The following is a 14823-nucleotide window of genomic DNA, read 5'->3' as shown; positions in this document are numbered from 1 at the left end:
GCTACTTCCTCACCCATTTCTCAACCTTCTTGCCAAGTTTCCAAACCACGTGGCTTTCTATTTGCAGCTACTATCAAGGAGTGATTTTGAGCCAGGAAAGTTTAAAGTAAGGAGCTCCTATAGGCTGAAAATAATTCTAAATTTTTACACAGTTCCTGCTAAGAAACCAGCAGATTAGAGCTGCTCCTGACTGCAGTGTGGGGACTGATTTTCTTTCTAAGAGGATTAGCCTCCTACCATTAAGTAGTTTTCCTGTTGAACCCCAACACCTGCTTATGGTGGAATCATGACAAGAATCAAGTGAATGTTCCTTCTGAGCTACATCTGCAATGAGAAATCACAAGATGAGTTACTGGAAACTGAAAACTCCTTACTTTTGTGGACACTTACAAAACACCGTAATGTATAAACCCTGAAAGGTTCCTAATTAGGATTTGTGTGCCACATGGGCAATTTTCTTCAAAAATTTACATGTAATCTATGTGTATAGCATTATTATTCATGCTCTGAGCATTGCATCCCATTTGGAAAATCTATTTCAAGCTGAACTTTGATCAGTAGACTAATTTTTTCTCTTAAATGTAGAAAATGACAGGATCTTTTTAAAATTAATAAACTACCAATATCAAGCAGTTACCATTTATCAGCATCAGGAATTGATGCCATAGTCCCATGAGAAATAATTTATACTGAACATAGATTTTCTAAAGTGAATAATGGTCTGGAGACAACAAACTTTTAAGCTACTTTCAGAATCCTTATTTATCAGAAAGTGATGGATTGCATTGGTGCAAAAAGCATGTCACTGTTACCATGCCTTCAGACAGGACTCAAGAACAGCACCGATCTCTGAAAACTTAGAACAACCAGCTCCAAAGCAAAGCTCAAGGAGAAACATTGTCTTGAATACGATGCAGAAAAAAGGGAATGAAATTTTAAAAATAAATAAATAAATAAAATTATTGTTACTGCTATGATGTTCAAGATCATGAGCTAGTCCTGTTGAATTCAGGAACTTTGGTGGAATTTGGAATAAATTCAAATTCTTTTAATTCTTCACATCCATTCAGACTTCCCCACATCCTCCTTTATTCACAAATCCACTATCTATTATTTCTATTTAGGTAAAAATGGAGCAGTATGTCTATAACATAGTAGGAAAAGCATACCCTCCATAATTTAAATTTGGTATTTAAAAGCCTAAGTCAACTAACCAAAATGTTATTGCAGAAGAACTGGAAAGGAACACTTTCCTGAACCCAGCAAGCAAGAACTTGTCCTGGAGCATGGGCACTAGTGTAGATGTGTGTACAAATCATATTTCACCAGGTGAAGCTCTGCAAAGCAGTGTGACAGAATGACACCACTTTGTCCCAAGGAGGGTGATTTATTGGTGATGCCAGCCTGATCTGAGGATGACCACCGGCCTGCTGCACTCACCTCTGCTTGCTGTTCAGACAGCCAAAGCAAGCACAGCCTTCATTCATAGAATCTGGACCAAAAAAAAAAAGAAAACTTTGAACCTGAATGTTGAAGTTTAAGTACTCTTTTAGTGGTCAGGATTTGAGTTACATGAAGAGCATTCTTTGGAGCAGAGAGTACTTGCCTCAGTTGGATTTGTCTCTTAACTATACATAACTTATATAATGATAAACAAAAGCAAAGAAACAAAAGAAACATAATTTGAAAGGGCCTTTCAAACAAAAGTATATTTTAAAAAAATCCAACAACATAGGCGCTTAATCTAGAGCTGACTGAGCATTTCTGGTTGTAGTTTATTCTATGCAGAGAAACCCAACATGTCTATTTTTCTGTTAGCTAATTTCATTGAGTTTTGCCAAATAGTATAGGTTTTTTTCATGGTAGGAGAAGGATAAGAAATTTTCAGTTCTTTTCTGTGAATGATCTGGCTAGGATCGGTGAAAAAGGAAATGGTTTCTAATGAGCAGTTTGCGAACTTTTCTGCTATAGCCTAAGTGCTAAAGAATATCTTTAATGAATTTTTATACAGCATCGGGGCATCAAATTATGTACTCCCTTGAAGATGGTAAATCACAAGAATATATCTAACTTGCATAAATTCAGTTTGTATGCCTAAATGTTAACTATTTTTATGCAGCATCTACTATTTATTATCAATAATTCAAGTTATTTTAAATTAACATTAGCCTGAAGTATCTTTGTACCTTGTCTTTGAAACAACAACAAAAAGTTCTCTATCAAATACAGTGTTTTAGACTATTTAGACTAGCAGAGTACAAATATAGACTTACTGTATGAATTATTTATTTCATAATTATTACATATAGTAACATCTGATCTGTTTTGATGTAAGTTAATGTAAATATTTATCTTTAAAAAAATATCTATCACCCATTTGGGTTACAGATCAGGTGTTCATAAAATGCAAGTGCTTTCTTTTCAAATGTTGATGCTTCCAATCAAAAAGGAATTGAAACAAATGCCTGTGAGATACGTTGGCTCACAAAGGATGTAGGACTGTAAACAGACACCAAGATTAGCCCACTGATCAGTATTTCATTTGAATAATCTAATAAAAAGGGACATCAGATAACACAGGATGTAACTGAAGGGTTCTATTGAGCCCTTTCATCTTTAAAGAAATCAAGGTTAAATTATGACAGTGACCTTCTAAGTATGTGTGGCATAAGAAGACTACAGATACTCTGTTTTCTTTAACAAGTCATTAGCCTTGTATATACAGAGAACACTCTCTGTCTCCCCACAGGAGTGCATGCAGCTGAACATCTCTAAATGTGATGGTGCTCCTTGAACGTGTCTGTTTAAAATAGGTAAAAATAACCAAGGAGTATTCCATTGCATTTAATAGCTCTTCATCGCTCTCCTCCTTTCTGAATTAAGTATTCCAAGATACCCAACCCTGAGGATTCAGTTTTTATTATAATTGATAGATAACTATGTGTTCAATATAAAAAATGAAGGGGGGGCAAGGGGAAATATCTATGTGTTCAATATAGAAAAATGAGAATCACCTTCATTCTCTCCATTCTTGTGTTGCATTTTCATATTTGTATGACTCAAAAGCCATGTTGAGAGTTTCTGGCAGTCTTATTAAAACAATGTATAGCACATGAAAATTAACAATATGTTGAAGAAGAAGAAAAAAAATATCTGTTTAAAGTCAAAACTGTGGTGGAAAAAGGTAACAAGAGGGAAAATCCAAAAAGCTTGCCTTCAGGTTTTTCATACTGAGTCTTACAGAACAAAAGAAAAGAAAGAGGAAAAAAAAAAAGAGAGTAAAAAAGAAAGTTACCTTGAAGGCACAAATTCTGCCACCTATAACTAATTGTCAAGGATTTAGAAAACTTAGACACTCAAATTCAATTTATTTAATGACATAACAGACTTCAACCAGATGGACCAAGTTTGAAAGCCAAAGTCCAGAGTATACATAGTAAGTCAAAGACCAAGGAGCATGTAGGCAAACTTCTTCAAGGTGGGAGAGACCAGATTTCCCCCCTCCCTCTGACTTGCATAAGTCACTGTGGTGGGTTGATGCTGGCTGGACAGCAGGTGCCCACAAAAGCCACTCTATCACACACACACCCCTTCTCAGCTTGACAGGGGAGAGAGAATAAAACAAAAAGCTCATGGGTTGAGATAAGGACAGGGGGACTCACTCACCAATTACTGTTACAGATAAAACAGACTCCGCTTGGGAGACAGCTCTCCACAAAGTTCTCTAAATTAAATCCATCCCACGGGCTGCAGTGCTGCACTAACTGCTCCAGCGTGGGTCCTCTCCACGGGGTGCAGTCCTTCAGGAACAGACTGCTCCAGCATGGGTCCCTTGTGGGGTCACAACTTCTGCCAGCAAACCTGCTCCAGTATGGACTTCTTTCCCCATGGGTTCACAGGTCCTGCCAAGAGCCTGCTCCACCACAGGCATCCCATAGGGTCACAGCTTCCTTTGGGCATATTCACCCACTCTGGCTCAGGGTCCTCCATGGGCTGCAGGTGGCTATCTGCTCCATCGTTAACCTCCATGAGCTGAGGGACACAGCTAGTCTTCACAGGAATCTCTGCTCCAGCACCTAGAGCACCTTCTCCCCTCCTTCTCCACTGACCTTGGTGAGTGCAGAGTTGTTGCTCTCACATATTCTCACACCCCTCTTTGGCTGCAGTTGCAGGGATTGTTGTCCTCCTCGTTAACGGGGGTACCAACACTGTCATTAGCTGGCTTGGCTTTGGCCAGTGGTGGGTTTGTCTTGGAGGCGGCTGGCATTGGCTCAATCGGATGTGAGGGAAGCTTCTAGAGGCTTCTCACAGAAGCCACCCCTGTATCCCACCCATTACCAACACCTTGCCATGCAGACCCAATACAGCCACACATTTCAAACACACCACCTGGTGTTACTCAACTATTTCCCCATGCCTTTGCTTGATAGCTCTAAGAAAAATTTGTTTTACAAAGCAAGCAGGCTGAAGCTAAATATGACATCATCCACCACTTAAATCTATGTAAATAATAGAGGATATGTAAAATAACTCACAAGTGTCATTTACAGCAGCACAGAGGCTTATGGATGAAGTTTCAGGCAGCTCTGGATCCCTCCCTTTGGGAAGTTTAAGCAACTTACCGCGTTATATTCGCATGTTTTTCTTCTGCTGCAGCAAACTATTTGTCCTTTTTCACCGTGCATCTTTAACACTATGTTAGATATGCTCCAAAGAACAAGCCTGCTAAAAATATTTCAATTCTTTATCATATAGGGAAATTTGGGGAAAAACAAAAGGCAACTACAGGTGTTCAAGGCAGATTCAGTGGAAGATCATAGTAATAGGAATTTCTTCTCTAAGTAAACTTCAACACCAGTTTTGAGTCATATAGTGCTTTGCTCTGCCAAGTAATCTCAGTGTGCTCAGAAAAGATGTTTAAATATTTCATAGCAGAACTGTATGAAGCAGTGACAGTTGAAAGTGGGGGGAAAACTTCTGTACCTTCAGTTCAAAGTAAATGAAAAAGCTAAAACACCCTAAATATCTTTATAGTCAAGAACTGCAGACAAAGGTTGCAGTTTTGAAGAATGTTATATGGTTTGACAACAAAGAAAACAAAAAAGAAAAAAGCTGGTCTGTGTACAAAAAACACAAGCAACTTTTACAACAAAACTATATATTTTCAAATACAGATTTTTAACTTGTTCTGTGTAGTTCAGCTTTTCAAATTTCAATCATAAGGCAAACACAAATTGGAAAATTCAGGCAAGCAAGTTTAGATCCATCATACCCATTACTCAGTTCTCTCTGCTCAAAGATTGAGGCACACAAAAGCAGTGACATGTTACAATTTCTTTGCAGATAGAAAATACAATCAGGTGGACACAACAGAACTATACGCAGAATATGGAAGAAAGTATTACATTAGTAAGGATCAATAAGGGAGAAAAAATATAAAGCAGAGATACCAAAATCAAATCACACCTCTCGGGGGTCTGGTCCAGCAGGAGATGTGCACACACTTCAGCACAACAAGAATTTGTGTTCAAAACGATTGGCCTGTTTCTGCACGAGCACATTGCCTGAGCTTGTTCAAAGCGAGTGTGAACGAATAATTTCTTTGGGTCAATACATATCCTAGATTAACTGGGAGCAGAGGGACAAATCAGGACCTAAGGACACTGCGATGAATCTCTAGAGCTGAATTTTCAAAAGACTGTATCCATGTTCTGCTTTGAACAAGGGAGACATCTATCTAGGTGGATTTTCAGAGGTTTTAAAAATCTAGATTTGAACATCATTAATATGAATAAAACTGTCCAATACTCAGCTCTCACACTTTTGAGCTATATTGCTGCTATAGGAAGAGCTATATTTTATATGCAGCTTTGTGACTTGTACCCTGAAATCCTTGAGGCTGAAACAGAGTGCAATTAGACAAATTTTTATCTTCAATTTTTTGGGAAATAGTTCTTAAACTACATTAGTTGAAATAGTACTTGTCAAATATCTGTTGAGAAGTGATGAGATCTTTGTTACTTTATGAGCTACTAAATTCTGATAAAATCCTAATTATAGCTGAACAAATGCTGTTGGTATGGAAATAGTATGTTTTCTTTAAGATATGCAAAAATACATCCGACTTCCTTTACAGACAGCAATAAGACTTCTAAGGACAGGAAACTCTCTAAGATTCTGTAACGCTTCCTGTCATTTGTATGAGAGTCTTCTATTCACATTACACATTGAGAAAAAAAGGACTTTGGAGGAAAAAAAAACTATCCTCTTGAAAATGCCTTGATCTTACAATGTTAACCGAAAGACTACACAGCTGGAAACCAAATATACTTCTGTTGAAAGACTGTATTATTGAGACTAAGGGAATGGCTAGACCTTTCATATTTTTAGAAGGGCATTTCCGAGTCACTGGCAGTGAGTAGCCACACCTTTCCTACGAGTTAATGTCACACTTTTCACAGATGTGGTATGCCATGTCCTGACAGGTCCAACCTACAGTCCGTATCAACAAGCATTTGTCTGATGTCTGTTTACAGGTGGAAAATAATGGGCTGCCATTGAAAATTTGCAACAATAAAAAATATATCCTCACACAACAGAAAAAATGCTAGGAGAGGAAAAATGCATTTTATAGACAGAAGACCATCAGGTGGAAATAGAGAAGTGGAACAAGAGTGTTAGGAAAACCTGGTAATACTATCACTTGAATAATTTGTTCAATTCTGGTATCAATCCTCAAAAGATGGTGAAAACCTGAAAGATCCCTTGAAAAGACCTACAAAACTGACCCAGTGGCTGGATTATGTAGTATAGGGATAAAAAAATGTTTAAATCTGTAATACTTACTTGATTTATTTCTTAAAAAAAAAAAATCCCCAAAATACGGTTTTATAGAAGTTGAAACTGTTCACAGGGGAAAATTACTTTCATGTAATTTTTAGTCAAAATATGTTGTGAAGAGCTAAAACTGTTGTGATAGCCTTCTCTGTTTTTCTTTTAAATGTAAAAAAAGAGTAGGTTTTCCCCATTTTAATGATTTTCCCCATTGCTAATCAGCTAACACTTTAAAATCAGAAAAAGTCAGTATTGATTCTAAATATCTCAAAATTGTTTAAAGCAAATTTTAAAAATTTTACTGATTCACAAAACAGCTTAAAATACGAATCTTAAATGTAAAGGATTTAGTGATTCACAAACATATAAACTACTGATGCACAAAAATAACTTTATATAGAAATTCACATATATATATATTTAACTTTGGATATTTTCTTAGGACCAAAATGTCCAACCACTACAGCTGTACAGTTTAACAAAGATAATGTTAAATATGTCTACATCACAGACATAGAAATGACCTGAGCTGGAAGTAGAAAAGGTTCTTTATTCTCTCCAAATAAAGTCTATAATGAGAAAAGGGCTCCAGTAAGTATCCCATAAGAAGCTGGAATCTGAAACTAGAAGAATTAATATTAAAAGCAAAGGAATGAAAAGGTTCATCATCTTTCCAAAATATAACTGACAACTAAGGGCTGAGTTGGGAATGATTTAATGGGATTCTGCTGTACACACTTATTCAAAGGTGAAACAACATAATCGGAAAGATCCCTCCTGGCCTTAAAACCTATGTCTCTCCAAATACATAATTGATGATTATTCCATCACATATCTATGGGGAATGTTTCCTCCTACTTTGTTAAATGGGCGAGCTTATATTTGATACCACATCATGAGTATTGATATCCATTATACATTTTCCGCTTAGCTAATGCAATTATTCATGATATCGCAATTAGTTATACATACCCAATTGTTTTCATCCTATTAGGCAATTATCCACAGTATCTTCTGACAAGCAGTTTCACTGACTAATTATTTGTTGTACAAAGAGTGTACGTATTTTTAATAATACTAAATTTAATTGTTTTCATTTCATTTGGCCTATACCTGTTCTAGTATTCCATTGCAATACAACATAGGTAGCATGAAGCATATGTAAATTAATCTATGCAAAGTCTAAAAATCCTCTAATCTAGAAATACTCTATATATATTATCATCTATCAACTATGCAAATTCTGTAATTAGCTAAAAGAGAGGTTGCAGAAGATTTTTTTTATACTAGAGAATGTAACAGTCCCTGAGGAAGCAATGTTCTTATCATGGTGTATGTATATGCACATACTTACATACAAACACGTGTATAGAGAAAACATGTATATTTAGATACATTTAGTATGTATATGCATCTATAATATCGCTATACATGTACAACTGTGGTGCTTTGCAGACACCACCTTTCTGCTCTCACATTGCTCATGTGAAATCACAGTGGCTGACACTGCAAGTGCAATTGTTGATGTGGGACTTGAATAATCTGCCCCTGGACTACGAAAAACTGACAGTAAGCTTTTAAAATTTTAGGATAGCATTTTATATATCTAAAAATATATAAGCAAGTCCTTGAGTATATGAATATATCCTTGGAACTCCTACCTACGTGCTATGGACAAAAATAATAAGAAAAAGTAGACAACTGGATATGATCAGTATTTCTGAGATATCTCATCCTAGTTGCTTTGATAGAACATAGCCAATCAGTGCTGTGCTAATAGTTATTAGTTATAAAGCAGATCCCACAGCAAATGGATCAGAAGAAAAGAGAAAAAATCAGAACATGTTAGAACTGGGGTTTTCTTAAACACCTTAGTTTAGCAGGGTCATAGCTCAAAACAACTAAACAGTTTAATGAAACCTATGGTGAATTTGCAAATTTGCACTGTCTGTAAAATCTTTGCATCAGAAACACAGTGCAATAAAATTATATATATAAAAGTAAAAAGTGGTTAATGACATCACATAATCTCTATTTTATTGTCCCTTAGAGACCTCAGGGCCTTACAAGTGCATCCTGCTTTCATCTTCTCCAATTTAGAGTTCTCTCCTTCTTGCCTCCAGAAGGAAAGACCATGCTGAATGTTACCGTACAACCAACAGAACAACAAAGGAAAACCTTGGATCCTTTGCCTTGCAATTCAGGCTCCAGTGCCATGGATGTGCTGTCTCAATTGTATTCCTTTATTTCCTATGTACCACTAAAAATTCTTGCCAGAGAAATAACTTTGCCATGCACATTTAAATCTTCATTCTCATTCTTACAGAATCCTTACTCTAACATTTAAGCAGCATGAACTGATTTAAAATTTACTTTAAATGTAGTCTATTGCCTTTCAAAGGCTACCAAAAACTACCAAAGGGTTATAAAGAGTGGAAATGAGAATTCAAACATTAAGTTGAATAAGAAGCACCTTATTTGATTACCAAAATTATGCCCCAAAGAACAGCTTCAAGCATTACTTCACCTGTGGGAAATATAGCAAACATTGCTTTGAAGAGAGTTAATTTTCTGACAGAAGCAGCTTGTATAGGTTTTACATAAAATTATTTTTATGCCATTGCTGGAGCATCTGCTTATCCTTTAAAGTACACTATTCAAGTGAATCCCCAGCAAAGGACTTGTTCCTTTTTGTTTGGCTCAAACCAAGTGTCACTCAACTATCTTTGGCTGCTGCTTTGTTGCATTGTATACAACAGTACTGTAATATTGCTGCTTTTCTGCAAGAACTAAGGGGGATGGAGGGGTGTCTTTTTTATTATTATTATTTTTTCTTTTTTGAACGTGGAGCTGGTAGGAATTGTAATAGAGACATACGTTAGCTGTATTATTTAATGTGGGTCAATTTAAGAGTTGCATGAAGATAGGCAACAATTTCATTTGTAAGTTAGCACGGGCACAAGTTGCCCAGAGAGGCTGTATGGTCTCCATCCCTGGAGATATTCAAAACCTGTTGGGACATGGCCCTGAGCATCCTCCTCCAGGTGACACTGGTCTGAGCAGAGGCTGGACCAGACAACCTTCAGAGAAGCTTTCCCAACTCAGCCCTTCTGTGATGCTGTGAACTGTGCCACAGCTGTCCCTGTGTGCCAAAGCCCACAGTCCCCCCCTGCTGCAGCAGGCTCACTGGACACTTTTTGTGCAGCTTTTACAAACAGGATCAAGAATTGTCCAAAATCTTCATCCAGAGGAAAGCAGTAGGAAGAGAAAGGACAATGAGAGAGAGAGATAGCATGCATGTGTAATTTTTCCAGTTGAAATCCTCAGTAAAACATAAATCCAAAGCACTCTTTTTTTTTTTTTTAAAGTGTACTGAATTATGCTCTGGATGCTCCGATCATTGTACAAGGAGCCTGTGCTCGACATCCAGGCACCCAACTCGATGGTGTGAATACTCCCCTGTGACTTTAAACAGGACTTTTTACCTTTCTGGAGAAGGGTAAGAAAATTCCATGCAGCTAAAACAAATACATTCTTTACAGCTGAAGAATTTCCCTTTGTGCCTCTTTTTCTGTTAAGAGAAGGGCTGAATCAGAAAGTGCAGCTGTAAATTATCTGTGAGAGGAGGCAGAGCGAGCCTCCTGCCCTGCATCCCACCCTGACACGGACAGTAAGAGGCTGCTGCCTGTGATAAACAGCAGCATTTCCCAGAGATTTAGAGACAAAGGACACAGAGATGGAGACATAGCTACACAGTTCTGAAATAATTATAAAGCAACAGCTCAGGGACCTCACTGAAAATTAGAAGCCTTTTATGCTAGATATTATATACACCTGTATATACGTCTCCTGCTTCAAAGAATCCAGTTTATGAGAAGTACTGCCACGATGACAGGTTTCAGATTTAAAATGTATTCGCTCTCCTTTTGTCATTTCTCAATCTCTTTCTGGGATAAGCTGGCAGATCTCTGAAAAAGGAAGAAAAGTACAACTATTAACCAAGCCCCCAGGTAAAAAATCACATTGTCAGGAAAGTAGTTTTCCCCTTTAATGATGTCTTGGATGGCTTCATGTACAGTATAAAATGCCTTCTTTTCTGCTGGGTTCATTTGAATTATAATGCACAAAGAAAAAGGGAGAACACATTTTTTTCTGCTCTGCTGAGTTTAGCTGACTCTAAGATTGACAGTGCTGGAGATGGACATGGAAATTCAAAATGTGTCAGAAGTAAGTGGCTAATGTTTTCTTAGAGGCTTTCTTGTAAGGATAGCGTGCTCACATTAGGACACAGCTCCGTGCACATGTGTGTGCATGTATCCAAACAGCTAACATTGCAGCTATATAATGCTGAGTAAATCCTTAGAATGTAATGGAAATAGTCCAGGCTCATGTCATTTTAAACACTAACAGAATTTGCCTGGTTATATAAGGATTGCCCAATAAGACAAGAGATTTGCTGTGCTGGACAACTCTGTAGATAAAAAGTTATTGAGTCTCTTTAAAATAATTGGCTTCAGGAGAGCATATAGCTCAAAGTGTAGGGTGAGAGGAGATCTGAGATCATGCAGTCTGCCCTTTGCACTGCTTTCCATCACACCTCTGGAGCAAGTGCTACTGGATCATTCCAGACAGGCATTTCTCTAACCTGTTCTTGAAAACCTCCAGTTATGAGGACTCCATAACTTCCCTACATATCCATATACATTTTCTTACACCCAAATTACGTTCGATGCTAGTGAACTCTGGCTCCATCAATGAGTGGGATAATGACCTCCCAATTTTGAATATGACAGCCTCTTAAGCCAAGAAGAATAAAATAGGAAATCTAAGAGCTAAAAAAAAAAAAATAAATCAAGAAAGATATTGTTAAGCTGTAAGGAGAATTGTTGAACGGGAATAAAACATATACATGATGCAGCTGTGTGATGCAGAAACAGCAGTAATATGCACAGATGTGTCAATTGTACCAGGAGCAATAAGTCAGTGAATGTGAAAACTAAATAATTACCTTCTAAGAGCATAAAAGGTCAGAGGCAAATGAGGCCATTGTGCTTAGAGAAATGAGGACATAACACAACCTCCACTTTACTTCTTATTAAGGAATTCAGGTGTCATTCCTAGTCATATTGACAGAAAATATTCTCACGGCAAATAGTACCATAGTATCTTTGCAGGGGGTTGGCTTAGGTCTGAATTGCCAGGTGTCTCAAAATGAAACAGGCAGCCACAAGAAAGGAGCATGTAATGCGATCCTCTTGGCTCACTTTATCTTTTTTGTGCTTCTACAGTACTCCAAAGACTATTTCAGAAAACTTCCCCAAAGGAAGGACACCTCAAATAGTACGAAATCGTCAGAACATAGTCATAACTTTTTTCCTGAAAAGGAAAAATCCTCATCATATTCCATACTCCATTCTTTCCATTAAATAAGGAAAAGCAGCTTTTCATCACATCTATTGATACAGGAGATCATTGAAGGTCTACCAATTTGCTACTTCAAGATCTACTACTGAAGTAAGTATATAGCACAGTCCTCCTGGTCACAAGAAAAAGAACAGATCCAGAGCGGAATCACTAACTGTGCCAGCTCATTCTTATTTCAGTGACCTTCTTCCAGCACTAGAAATTAATTATTTTAAGTTTATTATTTCTTTAAGGTGAATTGAAAGATTAAAGTTAAACCTTTACAATGAAAGTAAACAGTTTTCCTAATCTACCTATATTTGACTGATTATTTGAATTTTAAGGATATTTTCATTATAGCTTTATAGCTCATATTTTGTCTTACAGGATGAGTAAATACAATTCAAAAGGCTCTGACAGATCCTTTAGAGGTTCAGCAGACCAAGACTGTACTGCAATATTAAGGTTCAGAATTTGTAGCTTGTCTTAAATTTGGTGAGCAAGAGTACAGGTTGTATGACTCATTAACATGCATATAAACTCCTAGTTTGATGCCTTCTGCTAAGTATAATTAATTTCACAATTTAATCAGATTAGTTTTAATGAAGTTCACATTTTATAAACTTACCAAGGATAATCACGTGCACATCTTGGTAGGCACAATTACACCAGAAGAGGGATCCTTTATCTATTTTTAACTTTTGCGTTCCAATTAATAATATAAAATTTAGATTTTGATTACTGTATATTAACAGGAGTAGTAACTGTTGGCTAAGTAGCAAAACATGCCTCATGACTGAACTGATAAGTCATTGAAATACATCTCTAAGCTTTGTCGTCACGGTTTATTTTTCCAAATGAACAGCCTGGTTGATAATTAAAATGTTAAAAGCAATGAGAATACATCTTGTATATGCCCTTCATCAGTTTTTTCCTATTACAACATAAATGTAATTATTGCAGGTCTGTCTGTGCTTCCATAAGCCTTGGACGTGATCATCTGTGCCCTTGAAAACCTGAGTTTAAAGCCAGGACAGGTGGGAATGACCCTTACATAGGCCTGAGGGACCGATCCTCACTTAAGCCAAAGCTTCATTAAAGCACTTGTCATGATAAGGGGCTTTAAAGGGGAGGGGGCCCTTCGATGTGTGTGCATTTTTCAGGCCTTCCACTTTGCTGGAGTGTATTAACTGGGAAGAAAAATTGTAGTCAGCTGAAGGCATTGGGCTTGTGCAATTTTGTGTGAATAAATATTTCCTGCCAAACAATAAGCTCCGATACTTTATCTTTTATTGCATAAAAAGGTGGTGAAATTATTATAGCCGTTCCCCTGAGCATGCAGTTACGACATTGATTTGCTCGTTTTCTACTGAAGAATTGTTAAAATTTATTACTTGGAGATATTTCCTTTGAAGAAATGCACTACATAAACCAGTAGGTTTTTCCAGTGTAAGATTTATACTGAAAATACTAGTTACCATAAAAGCTTTGAAAACAGGGGTGGAGGAGCGCTTTGTGGCTGTCTGAAGAGAGCTGACAGCACCGTGACACAGAGCTCCTGCTTACGTTTCTGTCTGGCCCTAATTGATATGTCCCTACTCATTATTTGTTTCTACACATGAAGGCAACAAATTAGGCAATGCAGAAAGGAAAGTATGAACCTTGTCCCAAACATCTTACAGCTTTAGGTGCTAAAAAATATCCATGTAACTATTAGGATCAGTATATTAGTATTAAGATTACTCTTAAGGCATTCATAATACTATTCCTATCCATGTTTACTATTAAGACATCCATATTTTGCTAATTCAGGGGGTGCAGCTTGCAGAGTAACACAGCAAATACTTACACGCTATTTAACAAATGAAGGCAAAATGAATGATTCTACCCGCATCAAAAAAGTCAAGCTATTGTAAAACAATAAACCTTGTTGTTTTAACATTGAAGGACGGCATAGATGGGGAAGGCAGAAGCACAACATTGTGTGCTTAAGGGGGACGAGAGAACCCCTATATAAACTATACATACATATATATATATATATATACACACACACACATGACTAATATAAACTATTGTCACTTATTCTGATCAGCTGAACCAAAAATCTGGAGCCTGTAGACCTTGTGTCAGCACTTTGTGGCTTTTGCTCTAACACAGTCGGGAAGCAAAAAGGAGGCAGAATTGTTTTTTACTGTAGCTTTAGAGTTCCTTAAAGGACACCAGAAAAAAACCCTGAACATTCCACTGTTCTCTGCCTCCCTAAACTTGGCATCATTCCATAAGGGATCTTGATTCCGTTGGTCTCTGCTACCATGTTCTGCTTATAGAAGCTTTTTTGCTTTGACAAGGAACACTGTAAAGATTTCATGCTACATTAAAATCAGCTTTTCGTTCTAAGTCTTCCCACTTTCCCTTTGTTTTATCACATATCTTTTTAATCTCAGTAATTGCATTATTCCATTTAACGAAAAAAAGGCAGAGCACACTCTTCACAAAGCCCTTCAGCTCTTTTAGAGTGACAATATTGTAGTAGATTATTGTTCTCAGAGCAAGTACTTTTTGGGTTTACTTGTAAACCTGCTT

This window comes from Falco punctatus (genome assembly GCF_963210335.1).
Source record: "Falco punctatus genome assembly, chromosome: 5".
Lineage (NCBI taxonomy): Eukaryota > Metazoa > Chordata > Aves > Falconiformes > Falconidae > Falco > Falco punctatus.
This window is presented reverse-complemented; position numbering follows the sequence as displayed.